Genomic DNA, 18,102 nt, shown 5'->3' on the forward strand with positions numbered 1-18,102 from the left:
CCATTTATGCTTCTAATTCTCTGTACCTTTTCCATCACTTTCCTCCCTCTCCCTCCCTGCCGGTAACCCCCCCATGTGATCTCCATTTCTGTGATTCTGTTCCTATTTTAGTTGTTTGTTTGGTTTGTTTTTGTTTTTGTTTTTAGGTTCAGTTGTTGATAGTTGTGAGTTTGTTGTCACTTTACTGTTCATAGTTTTGATCTTTTTCTTAGACTAGTCCCTTTAATGTTTCATATAATAAAGGCTTGGTGATGATGAACTCCTTTAACTTGACCTTGTCTGGGGAGCGTTTTATCAGCCCTTCCATTCTAAATGAGATCTTTGCTGGATAGAGTAATCTTGGATGTAGGTCCTTGCCTTTCATGACTTTGAATATTTCTTTCCAGCCCCTTCTTGCCTGTAAGGTTTCTTTTGAGAAATCAGCTGATAGTCTCTTGGGAACTCCTTTGTGGGTAATTGCCTCCTTTTCTCTTGCTGATTTTAAGATTCTCTCCTTATCTTTGATCTTAGTAATGTAATTATGATATGTCTTGTTTTGTGCTTCCTTGGGTCCAACTTCTTTGGGACTCTGAGCTTCCTGGACTTCCTGGAATTCTATTTCCTTTGCCAGGTTGGGGAAGTTCTCCATTATTTTTTCAAATACATTTTTGATTTTGCTCTTCCTCTTCTCCGTCTTGGCACCCCTATGATTCAGACATTGGAACATTTAAATTTGTCCTGGAGGTTCCGAAGCCTCTCCTCATTTTTTTGAATTCTTATTTCTTCATTCTGTTTTGGTCGAATGTTTATTTCTTCCTTCTGTTGAACATTATTGATTTGAGTCCTGGTTTCCTTCCCTTCACTGTTGGTTCCCTACATATTTTTCTGTATTTCACTTTGCATAGCCTTCACTTTTTCCTCTATTTTGCCACCATACTCAACCACTTCTGTGAGCATCCTGATTGCCAGTGTTTTGAACTGTACATCTGATAGGTTGGCTATCTCTTCATTGCTTAGTTGTATCTTTTCTGGAGTTTTGATCTGTTCTTTCTGTTGGGCCATGTTTCTTTTTATCAGCACACCTGTTATATTGTAAGGGGTGGAGCCTTAGGTATCACCAGGCGGGGCAACCCAGGTCACTAAGTTGTGGCCTTTTTGTGTATGGGAGGGGTTTAAGAGGGAACAATGCCACTTGCTCAGTTCTTGGCTGGCTTTCAGTTACTTCCCCTGCTACTCACAAGCAAATTGGCCCCTTCTGGTACTGCTTCCTGGGTGGGCGGGCTTGTGTATGTTCTAGGACCCCGTGGGTCTCTCCAACAAACTCTCCTGTGAGGCTGAGAGTTTCTCCCACCACCACAACCCCCACAGATTTTTACAGCCAGAGGTTTTGATGCTTGCTTTTCCCATGCTGGAACCCTGGGATGTGTGGTCTGTCTCACACCCCAATTGTTCCTCTGGGTTTATCTGCACATGAATGTGGGACTGCCAGTTGCTCTCTTGCCCACCCTGCCATCTAGCCACCACCTTGCCCCACATCCTCTCAGCTCTGGCTCCCTGTCTCCGCCCCTCCTCCTGGTCTGGATGAATGTTTCTTCTTTAACTCGTGAGTTGTCACATTTCCATACAGTTCGATTTTCTGGCAGTTCTGGTACTTTTGTTTTTAAATTTTTTGTTGTCCTTCTTTTGTTTGTGTGAGGAGGCAAAGTGTATCTACATACACCTCCATCTTGGCCAGAAGTCCAAAGAACTAAACTCTGATGTATAAATTTTATCTGTTGGTTTCACTATTTTCTAGTCATTATTGGTTGAGAACCACATGTGCTTTTTCTGAGTACTTTCCATTTATGGAATTTTTATATCCATCAAGTTACCTTTTCAAGTTCTTCCACTTCCTTTGAGGTACCAGTTATCTTCTATTTTCAGAAAGATTCTAATATTCCATGTTTTCTATATATTTCTCAATCCCCTGACTTCACTTTTTTCTTCCTTATTCTTCTACCTTTTTTTTTTTTTTTTTTTTTTTTTAGCTGCTTGGTTTATGGACCTGCTGGCAGCGAAGAGGAAAGGACTGGTCTCTAATTCAGCAAGTTTTGGCGGGGGAAGTGGGTCATATCTTAGACAACCCCCTTGACCTTCTTCAGTTCTTAAAAAAGCAACCATGTTCTGCATATGTTAGTGCCTCATTCAATTCAGTCTTCTGTGTATAAAACTGGGTTCTTTTTACCTTCTCCATCTACCACAGAACCCACTTTTTCTTCAGCCACCCTTAGTTTGTCACTGAAAAATACACATGCACACACACAGACTGATGCACACAATTCATTGGTACTTAACCCTTTCTCCAACCCCAAAACACACCCAGTCTTACCCATGCTCCAAGAATTTTCGGAATGGCTGAGTACACTTGTCAGGAGGACTCCATCTAATACCTAGAGATCGGGAACTAGACGCCTACAAGTGCTGGGCAACAGTGAAAACCCAATGAGCATTATTTGGGTTCCCTGGGTTGACATCCTGGATTACGGAGAGATTGGAGCTAACCTGGGGAGATCTGCTATGATAGATGTTTGATTCACCTGATTGAAACAGTTATAATGAATGGAATTTTAAAGCTAGTGTTCATTTAACACTTAATGCATAATAGGTATTGTGCTCTTTTTAATTTTGATTTTCAATTACAGTTGACATTCAGTATTATTTTGTATTAGTTTCGGGTATACAGCATAGTGGTTAGACAGTTACATAATTTATGAAGTGATCCCTCCAATAAGTCTAGTCCCCACCTGGCACCATACATAGTTATTACAGATATTGTGCTCTTCACATGCCCTAGCTCATTGAAGTCTACCACACCTGAGACACCTTCATCATTTTGCTGATGAGCAAACAGGCTTAGAGAGATTAATTTACTTAAGTTTCATGTAGTGTATTCCAGTGCTCTTCAAATAAGGCTTTTCACAGTATAATTTTTTAGTCATAGTTTTCTGATGGTCGTAACTTTCCATTATAACAGAATAAAAGCAATACTAGATTAGTCTTATTCTAGGCCTAACATTCTGGGACTTGGTGGCTTTATGCAGCAAGCAGGGCTCTGAAGAACTGGGACTCGAAACATGGACTCCTCTTGTAAATAAACAGTGTAAGTAAAATGAACAGCCTGAAGCACCCTTGAATGCAACACAAACACATGGGGGCTCCAAGAGCCAAATGTTCATTCCAAGGGTTAAGAAGAGAATTTATCTTCGTGGCACACACAGCTTGTACAGAAACTGGGTAGGCCAAGGGGGGACCCTTGGTGAGAAGACTGTCCTAGGAGTCAGGAGTGTTCCCCCGAGGATTCGCACAATTTTTTCCATTGTCTCTGTGTGTGTGTGTGTAACTAACTTCTGAAATTACAGATTGTACCTTGCAAAAGGCCACAACAAAATTATTTTTAATAACTAAAGACTCAAGAGATTTACTTGGTCATAGTGCATAAATGTTTGACAAAATGTTGAGAAGAGTTGCTAAAGAACTATACCTTAACTATGCTAACAATTACAACTGGCTGTTTATTTGTAAATGATATGGTTAATTATGGAGAAAAATTGCGTAGAAATCCAAACCTTAAAAATTCTGTCAAATCATTAGTTTTTCTCTAGCAAAGTATGAGGGCTAGTTCTTGGATTATTTTTACTATAACATTAATGTATCACTTTATATTTGACAAAATAGTTCTCTATCTTATGTGAGCCTCACACGAAAGTATTCGCCCCGTCCTGTGGAGGAAGAAATAGGCTCAGAGAAGAAAAGTAGATTCCCTGACCTGATAGCATTAGTGTGTGGCCGAGTTATTGAATCTAGGTTTGGGACTTAATTTCAAATATGAAATTTGTCAATTAAGTCTTTGTATTTTGTAGGAAAAAGACAGGGAATTAATTTTCAGACATCATTTACTGTGCTGATAGTTAAAAATGTTTCATTTTTTAAAAATAAAAATTCAGTGTAATAGTCTTTCAATTTCCCAAGATTCAAATAAAAGTATTACTTTTTAAAATTTATTTTTCAATTTCAGTTGACATAGACTATTTTATTTCAAGTATACAACATAGTGATTAGACATTTATATACATTATAAAGTGATCACCACAATAAGTCTAGTACTCATCCAGCACCTTACATAGTTATTAAAATATCATTGATTATATTCCTTATGCTGTACTTTATACCCCTGTGACTATTTTTATAGTTGCAATTTGTATAAAAGTATTCTAAACTGAAGTTGTCTAAATAGAAAAATATTACATGGGGGAAATACCAATTTCTAAGTCTTTTAAAAAAATGTTTCTCCACAATCCATGATATTACCAGAGGATAGTAGTCTTTCTAATTTCTAACAAAGATGTTCTAGAAATTTGTTTCAGAACATCTTTAGTTCATACGTCTTCCAGTTGAAGCATTAAAGGTGCTTATGACCAGTTATAATTAACAAACCATAACTTAGAATTAAAAATGATATGAATACATTTTCCGTTAAAGATAAAAAGAAAGATGTGTGCTTGAAGATTAAAGTAAAAATGTTCGCACATAGACTACTGCTGATAAATCTGTTAAATGACCCAACTCTTAAAACTTGATTTACGGTGCAGCGGCCCAGAACCAGATTACGATTAACACATTAAAATAAAGCCTGAAGTCTAAGTTTATCCAGCAGGGTGACTCATGCTTCTGTGTCATCCTCCCACAGCACCAGTTTGTTCCATGTGAATGCTAGTAACAGGCATCATACCCTGTTAATGCTAACATGTAGGAGTCAGTCGGAGGTAAAAACCCCTATCACGATTAGCATTAACAGCATACAGCCTACAGCAAGCCTCCAGCATTCAGAGGGTGAGACACAAAGAATTCAAACCACGGATTTCCCCTTCCTGGTTTGCGCCACCTGCAAGAGACAGAGAGAGAGAGGTGGTTGTGTACGCACTTACAGTTATAAAGTTGGATAGATGTAAATCTGAAAGCAAGCAAGTCTTTTTAAAGGAAAGAGCTTATTAAATCATAGTAAGTAATTTCCTGAAAAGGGTAGAGAAATTGGCAATTAAAAGTTTTTTTGTTTTATCTTTCAGGGTAGTTGAAGATTTTAAAAATATTTTAAAAATTCCATTCTGTAGTTCTTATTTATGCATGTGTTTCATCTTTAAAATAAAAACAAAACCACTCTTCGAAGTCCCCAAATGCTAACATGCAAAGGGGGGATCTTGAGTTCTGACACAGTACTATCTTTTGTGATTTATATCTCTCCTGGGAACTAGACAATTTAAGTAAAAGGCCAAAATATTCAAAATCATGATTAAGATTTATGGAAATTAAAGCTGAATTAACTACCTTTACTATTTTATTAGGAGATAGAAGACAGGCAATGATGGGCCTTGCCTACAAGAATCCATCCATCGTAAAATGTTCCCATCTGCTCTTTAGAGATTGATTCCTCTGGGGAAAGCACTGCCCAGCGGCGTTGGTTTTGATCTCCATAAGCGAAGTGTGGCTTAAAGAGTGCTGGGTCTTAAGACTTGTCTTCAGTAAAGAGTGGATTCAAACTAAGAAAACGAATTTGCTACTTCCTGTTAAAGTATGATTTTACTCTCAGATAAATGACGTTTCTCCCACAGCTTCTGGTTTCGGTGTTCCTCTAGCAGAACCTAGAAGTTAAAAGTACTATTGAAGTCTGTGGTCTCTTTCAGTACCAGAGGGGAATCACCTCTTTTATTTAATCATGAAACCAGTCAGATGTGAAATTATGATTAAGTTCAAATGAAATGTATGAAGTTAAAAATTCCCCAATGAATATATTTTTGACAGGGCAGAATACCGTGGTTTGGAAATTCCCAGACCAAGGGAATATATTCTTACTGATAGTAATTTTTTAAGAAAATTTTCTGTTTGCTGAGATGAGTTAGTTCAATGATGAAGGGCTTTGAATTAAATCATGTCAATTCAGGATTTCAGTTCATCTTGCTGATTTCCAGTCAGTAAAGAAAGTAAAAATAAGGACTTTGCTTCCCCTTCCACACAGTACTTTGACAAATATAAATATTCAATAAATATACATTAATATCTTAATATTAGTTTCTCCTGAACCAATATAATTGGGCCTTCTCTTAAAGGATGTGCCTGGTTTTTATTTAAACTGAATTGCTTGCATATTATTCTTCCCATGAATTTTTCTCCTTTTCTTTAAAGGTGACATTTGAGTACAGGTATTAAAAGAAATACATTTAGTATTTTAATTGGATTTTCCTCTGATCTTTTTTTACTATACATGTGAATTGCCTGATTCGAGTGCTCAGAAGAGTGACAAGCGTTTTTCACAATGTGCTATATACTATGTTAAAAATTCTGAAGCTTTTATTTATTTTTTTTAGTGGTTCAGATTAAAGGTGTGCTGAAATAAAAAGCATTACACGGGCCCCCTTTTGTTCTCAGTGTCCCAACAGAACCTGTGATGCTGTGTTATCTAGACCTCTGAGGCATGGCGAAGTCCTAAAGCTACAGAGAAAAGAGCAGTTCCTCTAAATGTAATGCACATCTTAAATCTCATTGAAAACATGACGACCAGAGGTCAAACATTAAACCCAATAAACAGAGTAAAAGAGGAAATATCCCAGAATAGTTTTATAAAAAGTACGTTGAGTCGATTTGTAGACACTGGAATGGCCTTCACTAAGGCTCTTCCATGTTGCAGCTGCGCTTACTTTCAGTGTGTGACTGGGCGTGCAAGGAGAACACAAGCCAGCCAACAACAGAATTGCTATGTGTCTAAGTGCAAATTAGTGATTACAGACAACAGCAGCTAATCTATTAGCCAAGGCATTGGGCAGAGGATGATGTCTTGAGGTAATAAGAAATGAAGTGGTTTTCTCTGGGATCAGTATGGCCACTCAGCTGGTAGAGTGGCAGAAGAATTATACACGATTTAGACCCAACAATGAATAGTGACAGCTGCTAACCATTTGATAAGCATGTGACAAGCATAATTTGCAATGTATAGCAATTCAAGAGAAATTTATATAGATTATACCATACAGAGTGGGGGTCTTGACTAGGCTAATTCTGAAGACATACTTCAAATGCCCTGACTCCACAATATTTTTAAGCCCACAATATGAAATATTCATTGTCAATGTAAGCTTTACTATAGCAGAATTCTTATCAGTAGTTGAGGATAGGTATCAAGGTAAATATCGTACTTGAAAGAGTTCATTGCTCTGTAATTGAGTGTCAAGACCATGCCTTCGTACCTTGAATAAAAATCTATCAAATTAATATACTAGATAAATAATAATAGCAGATATCTTTCATTACATGGCAGGTCTACTCTTCCTCTGGCAGTGAAAACTAAACTGAAGACAGCACTATGGGAAAATTTTCCTTAAATTATTCTTTTCTGAAGGATGGCTTTTTTAGAAGGGGGCATATGATTTCAATATATCCTTTTATTCTTATCTTACAGATTAGTCAGGAAAAAGATGTTTTCAGCAGTATATTCATAGCAGAATAAGCTCTAAGTTTGGGACGAAGGATCTCTTTTCATATATGAATCACAAACTATATCCTTCCACAGTTTTATGAATTTCTATATTTTCTTATTTTGCTGTTTATTTTCAACACCAACCACTTAATATTTGCTTACTGAAAGAACTGTATGCCACAGTCATAATGGTTTAATGTCAAAACAAAGCCATCATATGACTCTTCTGATTTTATTCACCCTGAAATGTACAAATATTTAGAAACTATTCATTAATTTTACAAAGTGAATATACACCCATTCTACTGGAAAACATGATCCTATATTGAAGTGGTTACACAAATTCTAACTCCAAAGACATTGTAGGCGAAAAAGCAATGTAATTATGCTTTTGAAAATTGAAATGATTGGGAAATTTTTCTTTACATAATTTCCCCTTGTTATTTAATCTTCTTTTGTATCAGTAAAAATGTAATAATTAAAATGTAATTCAATGTTGATTGCTAAAAGCAACTTAGTGTATAATTAATTACACAGGAAAGCTGTCTCTCTGGCTTTTCCATTTTGATTCCTGATATTTTAAAGTTTGGATGGGTCATGAAAGTAAGCAGTGAAGATGGAGGCAGATGTGCAAAAATTAAGATCCAGAGAAAATCTGGACATGTCCTAGTTGCTTTTTGGAATGACAATTTCTTGGTTACCATTTGACCTAGCAACAAAAGATGAAGGTGACTGCAAACATGATGCCCCAAAGACCTGCTCCTCTGAAAATTCTACGCTTGTCCTACTGCTTCCCTTTCCCTTCTGCCTAGTCTGAATGTCTTACCAGCAGAACCATCTCCTTTGGGTGGGAAGACCTAGGTGGCAGGTAGGGTTTCAGGTAAGCTTGTTCTTGAAATGTAGTTATTTGGAGAGGGAGGAAAAGGGTGGCATGGAAGCCCCTGCAAAGGACACATTCACTTAGACTTACTAGGTTCGTTGGCTAGTCAGTCATCTTTGAAAGTAGAGGTCAAGGGCTGAGGCCCAAGGATGCAGGGCTGGGTAAGTTTTAATGGGGATAAAGAGTGGTTTTGAGGAATGATGAGGATAGACCCCAAGTAGTTTGAGAGCTTATCCCTCTCATGCCGGCCATAAGATGAACACAAATGAAGTGTTTAAAATAATATAACCTAAGTTTTACTTTAGTTCTCTGTGTTTCAACTTCTCCATAGGCTGTAAGACCTCACTGCCTAATTTATCAGTAATTCTTTATAAAAGGCTTCACTAGCCTCTGACCAAAATATTCAGATGAGTGGTTTTCTAAAGTGTATTTAATTCCTGTGAATTTTTTTTAAATCACATGTTTTCTGTAGACTATGGCTGTTCTATGTTATATCGCAGTAATGAATCTTAAAGTTAAGTCAATTGTGCTGTCAGAAAATGGGGCAGAGTAACATTTCCTCTTGAATTCACAGGAGTTCCATAATTAAAAAGGGATTGATGGTATGGCCTGCTACTGAGTGACAGGGTGACTAACTGGGACTATGTCCTCCTTCTAAAAAAAAAAGTCAAACAGATTGCTCTGTAGAAATAGCCCATATCCTGACCTCTTGGAGAAGGGTAAGATTACATTTAAGAAAAATTCCCTGGATGAGCCATTGCTGAGAAAAAATTACAAACTCACTATAGCATATTTTCATTCCACAAGAATTTAACAGCCCTTCTCTTGATGGTTCTAATTAAGAATTCTTTAACAAAAATACTTACTATTCCAAAATAAGAGCTCTTTATTGAAAAGATTGGTTTGCACATGAAATAGCTCCAATACAACATACCTTTCTATATTTTGAAATTCAGAAAATGAGTGTTTTAGAAGATATATGCCAGTAATATGTTAATACATACAACTAAGTGCAACATACTTGTGAACTGTCTCAGAAGAAAGCAAATGTGGATGTCACAGGGTCACTATGGGGACATTACACCGAGTGAGTGTTTAGTTGTGAATGTGCAGATGAGAAAGAATATTGGCCTTAGAGGACTATTATGCTTTTTTCAATTTTAAAGCTGGAGACTTTTTACTGAAACAACTTGTGCAGCGTTATTTACAAACCCAATAGCCATGGGTTTCATCATGGGCAGTGATTAATACCTTCGCTTTTCAGATAAGGCTGTGGAAAAACACGGGTTAAAAATATTTCCCCCTGGAGTCATTCTGTGGAGAAAGTCCAGCTCCATGACCTGGACCAGTGCGGGTCGTGGTGGGGCAGGGAGGAAGGACGTCCTCAACACCCCAAGCTCACCCTGGAGCAGCTTCAGGCCTGGAACTTGGGGGAAATGTTATCAAACATGGATAAAAGCAAGGGGCGGGAAGGGGAGAGCTGAGGGGTGGCGGTGGGGGGTGGGGTGGGGAGATGCAGCCCGTTGCTGTAAATCATGGCTATTCAGTCATACTTTATATTTACACCAAAGGTTGCCCATGTGTCTAACAACTTAACCTTTTTAATATCACACTTCCATGGGAGAATTTTAATAATTGTCCCTTTGTCATTTATAATTTATTTTCAATATCCTTTCTCCCCTGCCCCTCCCCACCCCCCTTGGAAGAAAGAAACCTGAAGGCAGTTATAAACTCTGGAATGTCTGCCATCCTTTAAAAGTCAGCTTTTCTAGGACACCTCCTCTGTGCACTTGACTCTACAGTGTTTGTTCTTAACACTCAATTTCAGTGGCGTGTCTCCTTTGGAGCTCAGTAGGTGAAACCTGTTTGTTAGTTACATGCACAGATATCTCTGGCATCATAGGAAAAAAGTATCCTCCCTTCCATGTCTACATGTCACAGTTCAGTTTTTTCTATTACTATATATCAAAATGGCCTCAAGCAAGGAAAAATTTGTGTATTGAGAGTGACGTGAGACGAACTGAGCAAGTTCTGGGAACAAAAGGTTTGGATTTGCCTTTTTAAAAATCAGTTTACTTATGATGCTGCAAGTATAGGGCGCCCTGTGTTAGTAGGCACACACCATACAGTTTACTGTTTACCCTGCCATAGCGTTTTACTCAGTGCCTTGCCATATACCAAAAGAGGGTTATGCTTGGTACTCCTCTGACATCTCCTCTCTAGGCTTCATTTCATACACACACTTAGCCACTAGTATCCCTATGTCGAATTGCTCCTCACATAGGGACTCGCCCACCTTGCCTTATTTCTCTTTCTCTTGCAGAGAGCGAACTCCTGGAGGCGAGGTTCCCTTCAGCTGCAGGTGTAACCCTCCGTCCCTGCCCCCCAAGCTGGTGATTAGTCCTCTCTCCACTCTCTCTCAGAGCACTCATCACACGGCACTGGAGCGTTTGAGTAAGCTTTTAACTCATAGTCGGATTCTTGGAGAATTAGTGTAGCAGAAATGTATAAATGTGGAAGTATACTAATGAGTTGGTTGGTATTCTAGATTAGTAAGGGACTATTTACATTTAGAGAGTTCCAGGCAAGGATCTCCGTCCACCAAGTATAGTCATTATGGGATGGAGACGGAACGTACTACCAGAAATAACCATCTGAAGTTGTAGGTAAAGATTTTCTTCCATTCCTGTTTTTTTTAAAAACACCCACACTTGGATGCCACGATCCTGTGTTTTCATTGTGTAGGAGCATGTCCTTATTCTTAGGAGATGCGTGCCAAAGCATTTAGAGGTGAGATGCCAAGTCTGCATATGGGCATAGACATAGACAAATGGAGAGGGACAGACAGAAACAAAACAAACGTGGCAAATGTTAACAATTAGTGGATCTAGGTGAAAGGTCTGGCGATGTGATTCTATTGTTTTCAAGTTGCCTGGGCTCCATTCCTGACCACAGCAGTGCTACTGGCTATGTGGTATTTGATAATGTAAGTCTCTTTTTAACCTCTCTAAATCTTCGTTGCTTCCCTAAAAATGGAGATAATCTAGAACCTACCCGAAAGGTCACTGTGAAGGTGAAGTGACACAATGAATAAAGCAGCTGGGCTCATTTTCAAGGTTCAGTGGATGTTAGCCATGGTAGTAACGCCATCAGCCGCAAACACCTGCTGAGTCCCTGTACGTATCTGTACATCTATCAGATGTTGCACTTGTTGTTTTAAAAGTACAAGTCAAGGAACATTTACTACTGTATAATTCAACCATGATATAAGTTAGAGGTTATTGAAAAACTCATGCCAAATCAAAGTGATTCTTTGGTATCCTAATCCCTAAATAGGAATAAGTAACTGCTAAAAAGTAAACCAAAATGTTTCATTGGAAGTAATTAGTTTTTCTTTGGGTTAAGGAGAAAAATCCACTCTGGATCTGTTAATAACTCTTTAAAACCAGACAATTTTCTACTTTGTCAAGAATTTTTAGGGACCGCTTTGTATATATACACTTTACTTTTCCAGGCTGTTTTTGTATCTCACTTTTCAAATTGGTTTCATGAAATATACAAGATCATAAGTGTACATCTAATAATTGCAAACACTTATACACGGCACCTCCTGGGCCAGGAACTAGTTTGACCACTTGATACACACAAACTTGCTTATTCCTCATGACAGTCCTAAGAATGAGTGTTAACTATCCTCTCTGTTTACACCTGGGACAATGCCGCTCGGACAAGTGAACTAACAGGTTAGGCGTTGGTAGGGAAGACAACGCTAGGGTACAAACCTGAGCACTGCGCTGGCCTGATGGTGGACAAGCAGCACAAAGGGGCATAACAGCATTTTGTTAAGACAGCCAAGAACCTATACTGTGTACAGACCATGCTCCTTTCTGGACAAATGGCACAAACATCTCTGTATATCACTTCACCTTATTCAAACACAGTGTCACAATTTCACTACATCAGCTGTTCGATATTCTCTAGTAATTTTTTCTTCTGCCATTGCCTTAACTCTATGTACCCACATGTAGATATTGTTTTTCAGAACTGGCGCAGATATTCACAATCTGTCAAAAAATCATGCCACTTGACCAATGGTAAGCCTCATTATCTGGTGAGTATGTCATTGTGTGTAAAGGTAGGAATTGTGCCTTTTGGTTCAAAGGGGTCTTCCCCATCGCTGAGAGTCTCCGAGTTGTGAGTGAGAATGCTGACCTGCTCAGGTGTGGGGTATGTTGATTTGCGGATAAATCTGCATTTGGCGTGGTTTTGCTCAAGGCCCTGAATACTGGAAGCCCAAAGGGAAGATGAGGTGTTCCCTGGTGGGCGAGAACTGCGGGGCAGGGATCAATGAAAAGGGTTGCATTTCCTTAGGAATCCGATATAAAAGGAATGTATGTTAGAAAGATGTAGTTGGTGAAAAGGTGGGGTAAAGAGAGGCTTTTGAAACTTAATATTTTTCTTTGAGGAAAAATGTTTCACAATTTTCTCATCCCATCCAATTTCAGCAAACATGACAATTTTGAAGCCAGTAAGATTAGTGGAAGACAAACATACATTCTCTAGTTAATTATGCTGGTACTTACTTATTCTGACTGTCTGAACATAGAGAATGTGAGTTCACCGAGTCCAGCTATGTGTTAGGAAAGTGAAGTGAAGTGGCAGTCATACTGGAATTACAGAATTTCATCAGTTCAAGGGACTTTAGAAATGACTCAGTCCCAGCCACCCATTTTAGAGATGTGAAAACCAAGGCACAGGAATTTACATAGAGTTGGGACTAGAAACCTGCCATGATTCTTAGGCTGGTTCTCTTTCCACAATACCAGGCTTTTGCACTGTGGGCTGGAGGCCTAATATCAATGCAGTAAATTTATTAAAATCAGTAGTTTAGGCAAAGCAATAACCAGTGACTCACGAAAATGGAGAGACACCCATGAGTCTAAGACAGGGGCGCTGGGTGCAGGCTAAGGGGTCCACGCTCCACTCTACCATTCAAGCTGCTCAATATTTTAGGCCTCTTAGGTTTGGGAAGGGACAATGAAACACCATCCCCAGGAGGGTCATGGCTGAAATTTAAGGAAGCCTGGAGCCCACTGGCATGAATGCAGAATTGTGTGTGAGGAAGCACTGAAAAAAAATTCTGGGAAAAGCCTAGATAATCTCCATTAGATGGGAGGTAGGAAAAAGGGAGTTAAGAACTGTTACTCTAAAATGAAAAAAAACCTCCTTTAAATTGAATGGTAGATTTTAGTCATGACAAAATAGCGGATGAAAAACTTTTCAAAAGTTAAAGCCTAGGGCCTTTTTGGGTGGATTTTTTTTTTTTTTTTTTTTTGATTCACAGAAGACTGATTTGATGAACTGTGAAGAAAGATGAAAGTTATTAATTTTCCATGTTTGCCATTGGAAAGTAAAGAATGGCAAAATTCACAGCACATTGTAACTAGCTTAAGTATTTATGTCCCTGCATTTGAAACAATATAAAATCTCATGGCCGCGTCCTGTTAGTCTTTCCTCCCACGTTTAGATTCTCGAGGGCAGGGCTCGCTCCCTTCGGCCTCCTCTCCCGCGTCCAGAATAGCGTCCGGCCCAGGGACACGGATGATGGCCTTCCCGTAAAGGGAAGGTGGCTCTTGGGGATTTTGCTTTTTCAAAAGAGCAATAAATCATACTTTTTACACATAATTAGTCAGGTAAAATCAAGAGTAGAAGTTTGCGCTTGTGTTACTCTTCTGCCTTGAAACAGCGCAGGGCTCAGGCAGCGCTCATGTTTCTTTCTTAGTATGTGTGGTCAGGAAGCCCGGGCCTGTGGCCAGGGGGTGCTGACCCCACTGCGTGAGGGAGTTTGGTTGTTATTGGCCTTTGTGGAGTAGCCCATGCAGCAGAAGGAATTACTAAATGTGCTTTGGTCCTCTGAAAGAAATCAGGGAGGCAGCCACGTAATTGAAATGAGGCTGCACCGAGAGACCAAAGGCCTGTGGTCTGCCCCCTCTGCCCCTCCAAATTCCACATCCTCCCTCAGCACCTAAAAGCAGGCTGTACGCTACGGCCCCAGTGATTTCACTCGTGAACACACAAATTCTCTGAGCCACAAATCCTCATCAGCAAAATGGGGATAACACCACCTACCCTGCCAATTTCCTATTATTGTGGCTATCAAATTAGACAAGAGGCAGGAAATTGCCATGGCAGCTTTTTAGCTTATATTACTGTTCACATAGATAAGCAATTAAATACTTTCTACATATCTATTTAAAAGATCAGTCCCGCGTTGATTAAAAGTTCAGCTGCCCTCGTTCATTTAGATTACACATTACGTCAAAGGCATAAAAGAGGCACTACTTCGGAGTAGTGACTGGAGAGACTAAGGCTTGAAATAGCTACATAATTTCATGTAAAAAGTGTATCTCCACCTATCATTGAACTTTTGTTAAGTCTTCAAATATATTAAAGAGAGGATATCGAATATGCTATGATTCTAATTTTTATAAAATTAGAGTATAGTATTACTTTTCAGAAGAAAATGGAAAAGACACACGTTTTCAAGGCAACCTCCTTTGCTCCACCCTGCCCCTAAGTGTGTTCTTCCTGCACCCTCGTCTGGCCGCTCCAGTAGCTAAGGTGGACTCGCGCCAGGTCGAAGGTGCCTTCCCTCCCAAAAAACGGCCGGAGAGGCTGAGAGCAAGGTCTTTAGCGCCCTCCGTTCCCGCAGGAATCCTTCTCGAGTGACGTCCTGTCCTGGGTGAGGTCCCACGGACAGCGCCCCTCAGCCTGGGGCCGGGCTGGACACTTGGCAGCCACGTGCGCTCCACCCCCTCCCCCGCGCCAGACCGTGGCCCGCTGCCCGCAGTCTCGGCTGGTGAAAAAAGAGGAGGGCGGGCGAAGGGCCAGGGCAAATCGGGGTACCTGCAGCGCCGGAGCGTCCTCCTTTCTTCCCCGCGCTTGGGTGCTGGGGACTCTGCTCCAGGTCCGCTCCTGTCCCCTGGCTGGAGGCGCCCGCCCGACGTGGCGAGTCGCACTGGGCCCCGGCTGGCTGCTCACAGGAAGCCCGCGCCTGCGAACGTGCGACCCTTTTATAACCCGCTTGTGACTTGTGACTCATAACCGACCAGGCGCCTTTTCTGTAAACCCCCACCCCTCGCCCCCCTCCTGCCTGTTCTTGGAACCTACAGCTTAAAAAACTTTTTTCTTTTTAAAGGAAAAGTCGAAAAAGCCCAGTGCCCGGAGGATTGGTGGTTTTCCCCTTTTTCTTTCTCGTGGGTCATTCTGTCTGTTTTTTTTTTTTTTTTTTTTTTTTTAATCGACATGTGCGGTGTACTTTCCTGTCCCCGCGCGGCAAGGCTCCACTCCGACCTTTGTTCTTAATGAAAAGGAAACGCATCCAAATGCGCCTCCAAGACCCGGTGGAGGGGAAGTAGCACTTCTTGCAACTGGGTGGCGGGGGTGTCTACACAATCCTTGCAGATGAGAAAGAGGGAGCCTCCCCCGCGGAGTCAGCTGAGAGGAGCGTATCCCTAACAGTGGAAGAAAAGGCCGAGTGACTCTACCATGTGACCCCTCCCGTCTTTATCTTCGAGTCAGCGTTTGACTGGGGATGTATGGGTGAGGTTTGAGTACATTCGTGCCTTGCCTATTGCCCGCATTTATACTTGGCGGTGCTAGAATATAGCACTCCAGTCTTCTGTAAGTTTGGCCTCACCAACATTCCTTCCCACCCCCAGAACATATTGCTGGAGCATATATGACTTCATTCATTTTTAATTTGGGCTTCATCACCTCCTTCTTTACCCTCCCCCTTTTTCTCAAAAAAATGGAGGGGGGGGGGCATTTTCCTGGAGCAAGTCATTTGACACATTGGGTAAGAATGGATAAAATAGATCTGAAACCATGGCATGTTTAGATTGCCTGCCTAGTTCGGTAACTCAGTAACTCATTCTTGAGGCTCAGTTCAAGAAACTTTTAGACCTGAAGGAAAAAGAAAAAAAACTATGGGTGGGGAAGAGGAGGAGAGGAAAAGGTGGAGAGGAGGAGGGAATGTCAAGAATGGACTTCGCCCCATCAGCATGTGACTCATGCTTTTCTGGAGATAAGACGGGGCCACTGCTGGCTTCCAACACAGGTCTCCAAAACTTGGATCTCCAGCCCAAAGACAAAAAGACGTTGCAGAATCGTTTGCATTGAGCTGATGTCAGAAAATTAGTCCCCAGAACCCCTCAATGCATATCAGAAGACAGAGTCCTTAACTTACAGATGACCCAGGTTGGTTAAGAAACCTGGGAACATTAAAAAACCCCTCTATTCTTAAGGCTCTTTTCCCTCTTCACTGTCAAAAAAGAATGGCTATGACAACAGGTAACATTTATAAAGCAGCTACCATGTGCCAGGCCCTGTTCTGAAACTCCTAATATGTATTGACTCTTTCAGTCCTCACCATGATCATAGGAAGGAGGGACACTGAGGCACAGAGAGATTAAACACTTTGATTTAGGTCGTAGTGAGCAGTGGAGCTGATATTCAAACCCAGCTCAGCCCTGGACAAACAGCTCCACAGGGCAGGCTTCCTGCTGCCGAGAGATGCTGCATCCAGGAGCTGGAGAAGGGGCTGTGGGCTGTGGGCTGTGGGGAAAGGAACCAGGATCCTCGCCAGCGTGAGCCAAACCTCTCTGCTGGTTGAAGGCAACTGCAAAGCCTTTCTAAATTTCCCTGTTCTCATATTAGGTCCTAGTTTGGGACACTAACCAATGGTGGACAGATAGCATGGTTTCTTAGAGTCCAGACCAACTTGCATTTTATACTAGTTCTAGCTGTGGGACCTGGGCCTTAACCTCTCTGTGTCTCAGTTTCCTCATTTGTATAATGAGGATAATAATGTCTTCCACTGGGGATTGATATGGAGTGAATTATGGCCTGGCCCCCAATTTGTATATTGGAGCCCTCACCCCTAATATGACTATATTAGGATGTAGGGCCTGTGAGGAGATAAAGGTTAAATGAGGTCCTAAGAGGGGGCCCTAATCTGATAGGGCTGTTGTGCTTATAAGGAGAGGTGGAGACCCCAGAGCTCCTTCTCTTTCTACAGTTGCACAAACGAGAGGCCCTGTGAGTAAGTACATAATGGGATGGTGGCTGCCTCCAAAAGCAAGGAAGAGAGTTCTCACCAAACACTGAATCCTGCTTGACCTTGATCTTGGATTTTCCAGCCACAAGAACTGAGAAAATAATGATTGGTGTTTAAGTCGTTTGCCTATGCTCTTTTGGCATGTCATCCTAAGCAGACCAAGACAGGGAGATAGTGATTAAATGAGATGGTAGCTGCACAACGCCCTCTCAAAATGAAAGCTTGGGAAAGTAAGGGCCACTTATTTGTACAAGTGTTGTCCCATTGATTTTGTTATGGGTCAAACTGTGTTTTTCCCACATTTGCATATTGAACTCCTAATTCCCAGTACTTTAGATTGTGACTTTATTTGGGGTAAGGTCTTTGCAGATATAATTAGTTCTGATGAAGTCTTAGGGTGGGATTCTAACTCAATAGGACTTGTGTCCTCATTAAAGAAAAAGTGTCACGTGTAGAGAAAGAGACACACCGAGATGGAGGATGATATGAAGAGACACAGGGATGAGATGGCCATCTACAAGCCAAGAGCAGAAGACTGTTCCAGATCCTTCCTTCCCAACCTTCAGAAGGGACCAACCCTCCAATTCCTTGATTTTGGACTTCCAGGCTCCAGAACTGCCA

This window comes from Pteronotus mesoamericanus, unplaced genomic scaffold (assembly GCF_021234165.1).
Source record: "Pteronotus mesoamericanus isolate MK-2021 breed Mesoamerican mustached bat unplaced genomic scaffold, CSHL_Meso_final contig_116, whole genome shotgun sequence".
NCBI lineage: Eukaryota > Metazoa > Chordata > Mammalia > Chiroptera > Mormoopidae > Pteronotus > Pteronotus mesoamericanus.